The sequence below is a fragment of the Vulpes vulpes genome, chromosome 2 (assembly GCF_048418805.1).
Source record: "Vulpes vulpes isolate BD-2025 chromosome 2, VulVul3, whole genome shotgun sequence".
In the NCBI taxonomy this organism is placed as follows: Eukaryota; Metazoa; Chordata; class Mammalia; order Carnivora; family Canidae; genus Vulpes; species Vulpes vulpes.
This window is the reverse complement of record NC_132781.1, coordinates 65219266-65229102: the sequence shown is the minus strand read 5'-3', so window position 1 is coordinate 65229102 and position 9837 is coordinate 65219266. Positions and strand designations below refer to the sequence as shown.

Below are 9837 nucleotides of genomic sequence, written 5' to 3'. Positions count from 1 at the left end.
GGAAGCATTCCTAGAGATGTATAAACTACCAAAACTCAAAAAGGAAGAAATAGAAAACCTAAACAGACCCATAACCAGGAAGGAAATTGAAGCCATATTCAAAAATCTCCCAACCAACAAGAGTTCAGGGCAGATGACTTTCCAGGGTAATTCTACGACATATTTAAAAAATTAATACCTATTCTTCTGAAGCTATTTCAAAAAATAGAAATGGAAGGATAACTTCTAAACTCTTTCTATGAGGTCAGCATTACTTTCATCCCCAAACCAAAGACCCCACCAAAAAGAATTATAGAACAATATCCCTGATGAACGTGAATGCCATAATTCTCACCAAGATACTAGCCAATAGGATCCACCAGGACATTAAAAGGATTATTCACCACAACCAAGTGGGATTTATTCCCAGGCTAAAAGAGTGGTTCAACATTTGCCAATCAATCAATATGATACAATACATTAATAAAAGAAAGGACAAGAATTATTCAATCCTCTCAATAGATGCAGAAAAAGCATTTGGCAAAGTACAGTATCCCTTCTTGATTAAACTCTTCACAGTGTAGGGATACAGGGAACAGACCTCAATATTATAAAAGCCACATATGAAAAGCCCAAAGCGAATATCAATCTCAGTGGGGGAAAAACTGAGAACTCCATATTTCTCCTAGGTCAGGAACATGACAGGGATGTCTATTCTCACCACTGTTGTTGGATATAGGTCTATAAATCCTAGCTTCAGCAATCAGACAACAAAAAGAAATATGAGACATCCAAATTAGCAAGGAAATGACAAAGTTTCAATCTTTGCAAACAACATGATACTTTATGTGGAAAACCCAGAAGACTTCACCCCCAAATTGCTAGAACTCATACATGGATTCAGCAAAGTGACAGAATATAAAATTAAGGAATCAATCCCATTTACAATCTCACCCAAGCGTAAGATACCTAGGAATAACCCTAACCAAAGAGGCAAAGGATCTGCACTCTGAAAACTATAGAACACTCATGAAAAAATTTGAGGAGACAAGGAAATGGAAAGACATTCCATACTCAAGGATGGAAAGAATATCATTAAAAATGTCTATGCTACCCAGAGCAATCTATATATTCAATGCAATCCCTATCAAAATACCATCAACATTTTTTCACAGGCTTGGAAGAAATAATCCTAAAATTGGTATGGAACCAGAAAAGACCCCAAATAGCCAGACGACTGTTGAAAAAGAAAACCAAAAGTGGTGGCATCACAATTCCAGTCTTCAAGCTCTATTACAAAGCTGTGATCATCAAGACAGTATGATTCTGGCACAAAAACAGACACATCGATCAATGGAACAGAAAAGAGAACCCAGAAATGGATCTTCAACTCTACAGTCAACTAATCTGTGACAAAGCAGGACAGAATATCCAATGGGAAAGGCAGTCTTTTCAACAAATGGTTTCAGGAATATTGAACAGCCACATGCAGAAGAATAAAACTAGACCATTTCCTTTCACCATACACAAAAATACACTCAAAATGGATGAGATTCCTAAAGTGTGAGACAAGAATCCACAAAAATCCTGGAGAAGAACACAGACAGCAACCTCTTCAACCTTAGCTGAAGCAACTTCTTCTCAGACATGTCTCTAAAGTCATGGGAAACAAAAGCAAAAAAGAACTATTGAGACTTCATCAAGATAAAAAGCCTCTGCAAAGCAAAGGAAGCAGTCAACAAAACCAAAAGACAACTGAGAGAATGGGAGAAGAAATTTGCAAATGTCTTATGAGACAAAGGGCTCGTATCCACGATCTATAAAGAACTTATCAAACTCAACATTCAAAGAACAAATAATCTGGTCAAGAAATGGGCAGAAGACATGAACAGATATTTCTCCAAAGATGACCTACACATGGCAAACAGTTACATGAAAAAATGCTTCACATCACTCATCATCAGGGAAATACAAGTCAAAACCACAATAAGATACCAGTCCACACCAAACAGAATGGCTAAAGTGAACATGTCAGGAAACAACAAATGTTGGGAATCATATGGAAAAAGGGGTACCCTTTTACACTGCTGGTGGGAATTCAGGCCAATACAGCCACTCTGGAAAACAAGATGGAGGTTCCTCAAGAAGTTAAAAATAGAGCTACCCTATGACCCAGAAATTTCACTACTAGGTATTTATCCCAAAGATACAAATACAATGATCTTAAGTGACACCTGTACTCCAATGTTTATAGCAGCAATGTCCATAATAGCCAAACTGTGGAGATGTTCATCGACAGATAATGGATAAAGAATAGGTGTGTGTGTGTGTGTGTATATATATATATATATATATATGCATATATACACACAATGGAATATTATTCAGCATCAAGAAAAATTAAATCTTGCCATTTACAGCAACATGGATGTAACTGGAGGGTATTATGTTAAGCGAAATAAGCCAATCAGAGAAAGACAACTATCATATGATTTCATTTTTATGTAGAATTTAAGAAACAACATAGAGGAGCATGGTGGAATGGGAGCGAAAAATAAAACAAGATGAAATCAGAGGAGACACACCATGAGAGACTCTTAACCATAGGAAACAAACTGAGGGTTACTGGAGGGGAGTGGGGTGGGGGGATGAGGTAAGTGCGTGAGAGGCATTAATGAGGGCCCATGATGTAATGAGCATTGTATCTCATAATCAATGGACGAATCACTGAACTCTACCTCTAAAACTAATAATACACTATATGTTAATTAATTGGAGTTAAATAAAATTATGAGTGTTGAACCAGCCTTGTGTCCTGGGAATAAATCCTACTTGGTCATGGTGAATAATTTTCTTAATGTACTGTTGGATCCTATTGGCTAGTATCTTGTTGAGAATTTTTGCATCCATGTTCATCAGGGATATTGGTCTATAATTCTCCTTTTTGGTGGGGTCTTTGGTTTTGGAATTAAGGTGATGCTGGCCTCATAGAACGAATTTGGAAGTACTCCATCTCTTTCTATCTTTCCAAACAGATTTAGTAGAATAGGTATTGTGTCTTCTTTAAGCGTTTGATAGATTCCCCTGGGAAGCCATCTGGCCGTGGACTCTTGTGTCTTGGGAGGTTTTTGATGACTGCTTCAATTTCTTCCCTGGTTATTGGCCTGTTCAGGTTTTCTATTTCTTCCTGTTCTGGTTTTGGTAGTTTGTAGCATTCCAGAAATGTGTCCATTTCTTCTAGATTGCCTAATTTATTGGCGTAGAGCTGTTCATAATATGTTTTTAAAATCGTTTGTATTTCCTTGGTGTTGGTAGTGATTTCTCTTTTCTCATTCATGACTTTATTAATTTGAGTCTTCTCTCTCTTCTTTTTAATAAGGCTGGCTAATGGTTTATCTATCTTATTAATTCTTTCAAAGAACCAACTCCTGGTTTTATTGATCTGTTCCACAGTTCTTCTAGTCTCGATTTCATTGAGTTCTGCTCAAATCTTTATTAATTCTCTTCTTCTGCTGGGTGCAGGATCTTATTTTCTGTTTTTTCTCTAGCTCTTTTAGGTGTAAGGCGAGCTTTTGTATTTGAGTTCTTTCCAGTTTTTGGATGGATGCTTGTATTGCGATGTATTTCCCCCTCAGGACTGCTTTTGCTGTATCCCAAAGATTTTGAACGGTTGTATCTTCATTCTCATGGAGTTAAAAAAAAATTAAATTTAAAAAAGAAAATAAACCAAAAGTTTAACCACAGCTCCAAACTATAAATAATTCGCCACTCACTTTTTTCTTCAACTGAATGTTAGATAATAGATTAGCTCTGTAATATCTATACCAAGTCAGCTCTCAATGGTTTCTAGTTTCCTAGTCAGGGATTTGTGCATGCCCATCTGCATGCATTGGCTCATGTTGTAAGATCCCATCAGTATCAGTCTACTTTATCCTTCTGAATTATATCTCATCAATTCAGTTGATGGGCCACTATTTTATTAGTAAGAACTTCCTGAGTAATTCAAATTCATGATGACCCTCTTTTTAGAATGTGAGATGTACAGGTACATGCTATGATTATCACACATTTACTGCTGCCTTTAGCTGATGTGTTTTGAAGGGAACATATTTTGGGTATTACTTTCAGGATTTTTATGCAGAGGAATGACTAATTGCAAATAACTAAGTCAATCATTTCTATTTACCAAAACAAACAAACAAAAAACAGAAAAACCCACAATCTAACAAAAAACATGTAACTAAGAGAAAGAGACTAAGATGAGAATACTGCCTACTTCAGGATTCTAATCACAGTTGGTGGTGACTCAACAGCCAAGGGAGAAAAGCCTCATTTTAAAGTCATCCCTTTTTAATGTTTGAAATAATTTCCAAGGTCTACAGTCCAATGTCTACAACTTGATAATAATATAAGCTTTGCCAAGGACACTTGGTGACTGCCAGAAATTAGATTAGAACTCCATCTCTTAGCTTCTGGGTTAATATGTTTCTGCCCTTTAGATACCTACTTCCCTGTGACTCAAATCCTGCCTTAACTATGAACCCCTCAGTAATTGTTTTCTATTAATCATTCTCTTGTTTCACTTAATTCCCCACCCCATTCCCACCAGGTGAGTTAGTTTATATGACCTTAGACTTCATTTTAGAAAGATAGTACTCATAGCAATTAGGAAAATTCTATATTCAGAATAGTGGTTTACAGTAACTAGTAGAGGATGAGAGGAAAGAATGAAAGTGAATTTAAGTATGAAAATGCCTGAAAATGATTTTGTAACTCTCATTCAAAGTGTTAAACATAGGGATCCCTGGGTGGCGCAGCGGTTTGGCGCCTGCCTTTGGCCCAGGGTGCGAACTTGGAGACCCGGGATCGAATCCCACGTCGGGCTCCCGGTGCATGGAGCCTGCTTCTCCTTCTGCCTATGTCTCTGCCTCTCTCTCTATCTCTCTATGTGACTATAGCAAATTAAAAAAAATAATGAAATAAATAAAAAAACAAAAAAAACAAAATGTTAAACATAAAGAAATATAGACATAATAAAATAAAACTGACCAATATCCCTTTTCTCTTAGTTATATTATTCACATACAACTGAGTTATAATCATGATAGATAAGTCTATAAAATATGTATAATTAAGTTTTTGCCAAATTTTAGCTACCAATTAGGTATTATTGTCAAATGAATTTATTATTTTAGGCTACCCAGTGAGCCAAATAAGATACTTTGTAATATTAAAGAATTCTTGGGACTTGTCTAAAGCATGGCCAGACTGCATTTTTGCTTAATGGATGATGCTCTTTTCTCCTCTACTTCTTTGATAATACTTCTGTCCTCTTGCTATCAACTTAAGTCCTTCCAGAGGTCTTTTTTTTTTTTCTTCCAGAGGTCTTTACTCATAATCCTATTTTATCAAAGTGTGTGACCTATAGAACTTATAGTTCTATCTCTTTCTCTCTGAAGGTAGGTAGACTGGAGGCCAAGACTCTTGTGTTTTTTACCTAAATCTATATAGTAATGTGTAGTGATTATTAAATTAATTAATTATAACAAATCAGTGCACTTAAATTCAAATCATGTCCAAATCTAAGAATTTTTGAAGTGAGTTTCTTTGAAACTAGATATTCAGTGAATTATATAATATATTCTATCTAATGTGAACCTTTGTTTGTTGGTTCATATCTGTGCATACTACTCAAAGATAGTTTAAGTGGAAGCCTGTCTGAGTTAAATGATTCAGATCATACTGAATCACTCAGGAATATTGCAAAAAAAAAAAAGGCATTTTTATCAGAAAAGGCAAGAAAATAAAAGAGAGAATAAATGTACATCAGGTAAGTAAAAAAAAAAATCTCTCTTTTACTGCTAAGAAACAATTTTTTAGTTTTCTAATCACTTTTTTTAGATTTTTTATTCTTTGTGGAACTATCTCCAAGAAATAAATATAAAGCATTCTAGGAAAATTTTCAATGACCAGTCACAATGAAACTTTCCAAATAGGATTTTCATCTTAAATTTATGAGAGAGACAAAAATGGTGAGGACTCTCTTTCAATGGGAATGATATAAGATTGAGTATAATTATCCCCAATTATCAATAATTTTTGGAGCAGATTTAGGCAAATTAAATCTCTTTGTTATTCTTGTTGTTAATGTTAACATATTTCAGTTTATTACTGGTGTCAGTAAGTAGGTTATCTTAGTCTTTGAATAAATACTATTTTTACCAAGAATATCGACAATTTCTTCCAATATGAAAACTTCTGCTACTGGACTTATATGTCATATCCAAATATGACAAACAATCCATCTTTCAGAGGATTAATTATTTTGTGTATGTTTTGTATTGTTTTGGGTATGAATTTAACAAGTATGAAGGTATCTTATGGGAAATGACTGGATAACTGTAAAGAGTAACCATGGCAAGAGATTTCTTGTCTCCATTCCCACTTAGTTTTTGATAACCAGTTCATTGCTATCACTTGCAGAGTTAAAATAGAAGACAGGTGTTTTATAATGTATTCCTTTATTAATCTAGATTTCACTTACATCTTTCTAATTTCTTCTGATAAGTTTAAAGTGAAAACAAAGTCTTTTAGCTAATGCTTCACTATAAAACAGTTCACCAAAATGAATATCATTAATCCTGGATCCAGAAGTAAAAGAGAACAGAAAGCATTGTATTTTTCATTCTTTCCAGAAGGGTCATTCTGTCTGTTAGTCCTGTCGTGTGAACAGATACATAGGAAGACAGAGCTAGAAGTTTCCCACAATATTTTTCCTTCTTGCTTCCTACAGAAGCTCTTAAAGTGATCACAAAAGAAACTGCAAGCAGTTCAGCCACCAGGTCTCCACAGGGCACCAGAGGATCTATAAGCATTGCTTTGTAGTCATTTTCCTGAAGTGTGACTGTAGATTATACTCTCATGAAGGACTTTTATTTTTTCAGTCATTTCAACAAAGAAATCTCTGTTTTATTGTTGACTGCCAGGATGTTTGCTTTGGTAAGACTTTAAGAACTAGGTCTATAAATTTATTATTTGAATTCTCAAATAACGTTGTGTTATCTGGTGAATGGCTTACCTTGAAGTTCAGGAGGGAAGGCTTCTTGTAGTCAACAGGTGAGTATATGAAGGAGTCAACACTGTTATCTCATGTGAGTTTGTTCAGAATTATCTTTACATTAAGCCAGTGTCTCGGGGATCCCTGGGTGGCGCAGCGGTTTGGCGCCTGCCTTTGGCCCAGAGCGCGATCCTGGAGACCCGGGATCGAATCCCACGTCGGGCTCCCGGTGCATGGAGCCTGCTTCTCCCTCTGCCTGTGTCTCTGCCTCTCTCTCTCTCTGTGTGTGTGTGTGACTATCATAAATAAATAAAAAAAAATTAAAAAAAAAAGCCAGTGTCTCATGTCACATGGCCAACACCAGAATCTTCCTGCAGAATTCATAATCAGAGCAGAAGAGCTGCAGCAGCAGAATCGTCATGGCCCACTTCTCAGCTATGACAGCAACACCCTTGCACGTTGTTCTGTAGAGGTCACAGTGTGTTGCTGCTGAAAGGAGAGATAAAATGGCAGTTTAGATATAGAACAAGTTAAAAATTAATTTTAAAGGGAAAAGTTTATTCATTGCATGCAAGTTTTATGTTCATTGAGAGAATAAAACAGGCAAAAATATCTGGGAAAAATTATTCCAAACTTCTAGAACTTAAAATGCATGAAATAAAGATACATTTATTCTTTGGATTGGTAAAGAGAGAAATGACATCCTAAAATTAATATTTCATACACAGAACTACACACACACTCTGACACCCATTCCACCCTATGATCAAAGGTGCCAGGTAGTTTAAGTAAACATATTCCACATCTTTTTCCCAATGGGGAATAACGACTGATTTGCTTAATTACATTTGGATATTTCAGGGAACATTTGAAAAGAACGAAATATAAATATTTCAGGGTGTTAAGAATTCCAGAGGAAGAACACAATTATTCCTATAAGAAACTGTTAGGAACAACTTTACTGAGGCAGATAACACATGGGGTGAAATGAAGCTCTGTAGGTTATAGGCAGAGTGTGGCAAAAAGGCAGAGTTCACAGTAAATAGAAAGATGGGAGCCATTCATGGATATTGAGATGGATATTGGGAAATTATTCCAGTGCATATGGGTCTCAGATAAAGCTGTGGGCAGTGGGTTATAGAAGAAAGTGGGGTTGAAATAGGAGACAATAAGTTAGTCTCGAGTCATATACAATGAGTTTAGATTTTAATTTATATGCAAAAATTATTTGCTCAGGTTTTAAGGGGAGTCAGTCACAAGATCAAATTTTTCCTTTAGCAAACAGTTCTGGCAGCTAAACATAAATTGGCATGTAAAGATAAGATTTTAAAAGAAGGGAAATGATTAAAAATGTGGATTAATAACTTAAACATGGGATCACAATACCCTGAAACATAGACTGATAATAAGAGATGTTAGAAACACAGTTGAAATTTATATTTGCTGGGACACCTGGGTGGCTCAGTGGTTGAGCACCCGCCTCTGGCTCAGGTCATGATCCCAGGGTCCTGGTTTGAGTCCTGCATCAGGTTCCCCATGAGGAGCCACTTCTCCCTCTGCTTATGTCTCTGCCTTTCTCTCTGTGACTCTTATGAAAAAAATAAAGAAAATTAAAAAAAAAAAAAAAGAAAGTTGTACTTACTGACTAGATCTGTGACTAGAAAAAAAGTACTAGAGCAAAGATGTATGGTTTTGTACAAAATGGAAGAAGTGTGATTTCTGCCTAAATAACCAAAAGGCTGAAATGTCACTAGGTAAAATATCATACTCAAACTCACAGCAGGTCTAGGAATCAATATGATCTATTTCAGATTTTTTTTTCCTACACTGACTGATTTAATAAGAAAACTCTATGCAAATGTTCATATGCCCCTTGGCTATTCAGATTTAGGTAGATGATAATGTTTCAAGATATGTAGTGGGTAATCTTTCACGTACTCATTTATCTGTCCCTCTATGTTAATAATTAATGTACATCACTGTAAATCCTTTTCTTTAACACTTTCAATAAACAATTTCTACCCCTACTAAGTGAAAGTTTTCCCAGAAGTTATGATGGGTACTCAAACTGCACAAGCTTTTATATTAATAGATGAATTTGGAAGAGGTGAAGAGTATAATTTTTCTCATCTTCCATCACTGAGACGACTGTGAAGAATTGTGAACCATTCTGTGTTATATGTACATGCTTCTGAACATCTGTGTGTATTGATGTGTGAAAAATGGAAGTAGATAAAAAAACATGGAATGGGAGATTAGAGACCCATGAGTCATATCTCACTTTTTATGTCTAATAAACACTGATTCATTACTCCTGCAACAGCAACTCACAATCGAGGTTGTATTGCAATGATAGCTTCACTGGGGGAAAGAAGAGGATATTCAGAATCTTGAAATAAAATTTCAAACATCAATACACATATTGCCATTAGCAGAAATCAAGAGCCCCCCTGGGAACACTATTTTACCTTGCAAGTTTCTCAAAGAGATTTTACAGATGCTACAACCCAAGCAAAAGATGGCCCCTCTCATGGTCCCTAGTATTAGCTAACTACAATATTGTTACCTTATTTAACATAACCATTTTTTCTTTCTCAAAACGGTTTCCATCCAAAATTCCTAACGTTCCATTTTTTTTTTTAAAAACTCAGAATGTGTTGTACACCTTTCTTTTTACTTAAAAAGAAAAACCTACCATCATACTCACAAAGAACCAAATGATGTTTAGGTCTCTAATTTGTATAAAGTCTCCTTTATGCGTTGACCCTCAGTTTGTTTCTCTTGCTACTTTCTGAGGTTGA

At 35.6% G+C, this 9837-nt stretch overlaps 1 pseudogene; it reads right to left on the bottom strand.

Annotated features, from left to right (window-relative positions):
- Positions 1-6614: 6614 nt before the first annotated feature.
- LOC112923638 (UDP-glucuronosyltransferase 2A3-like) lies at positions 6615-9568 on the bottom strand (annotated as a pseudogene).
- Positions 9569-9837: the final 269 nt, after the last annotated feature.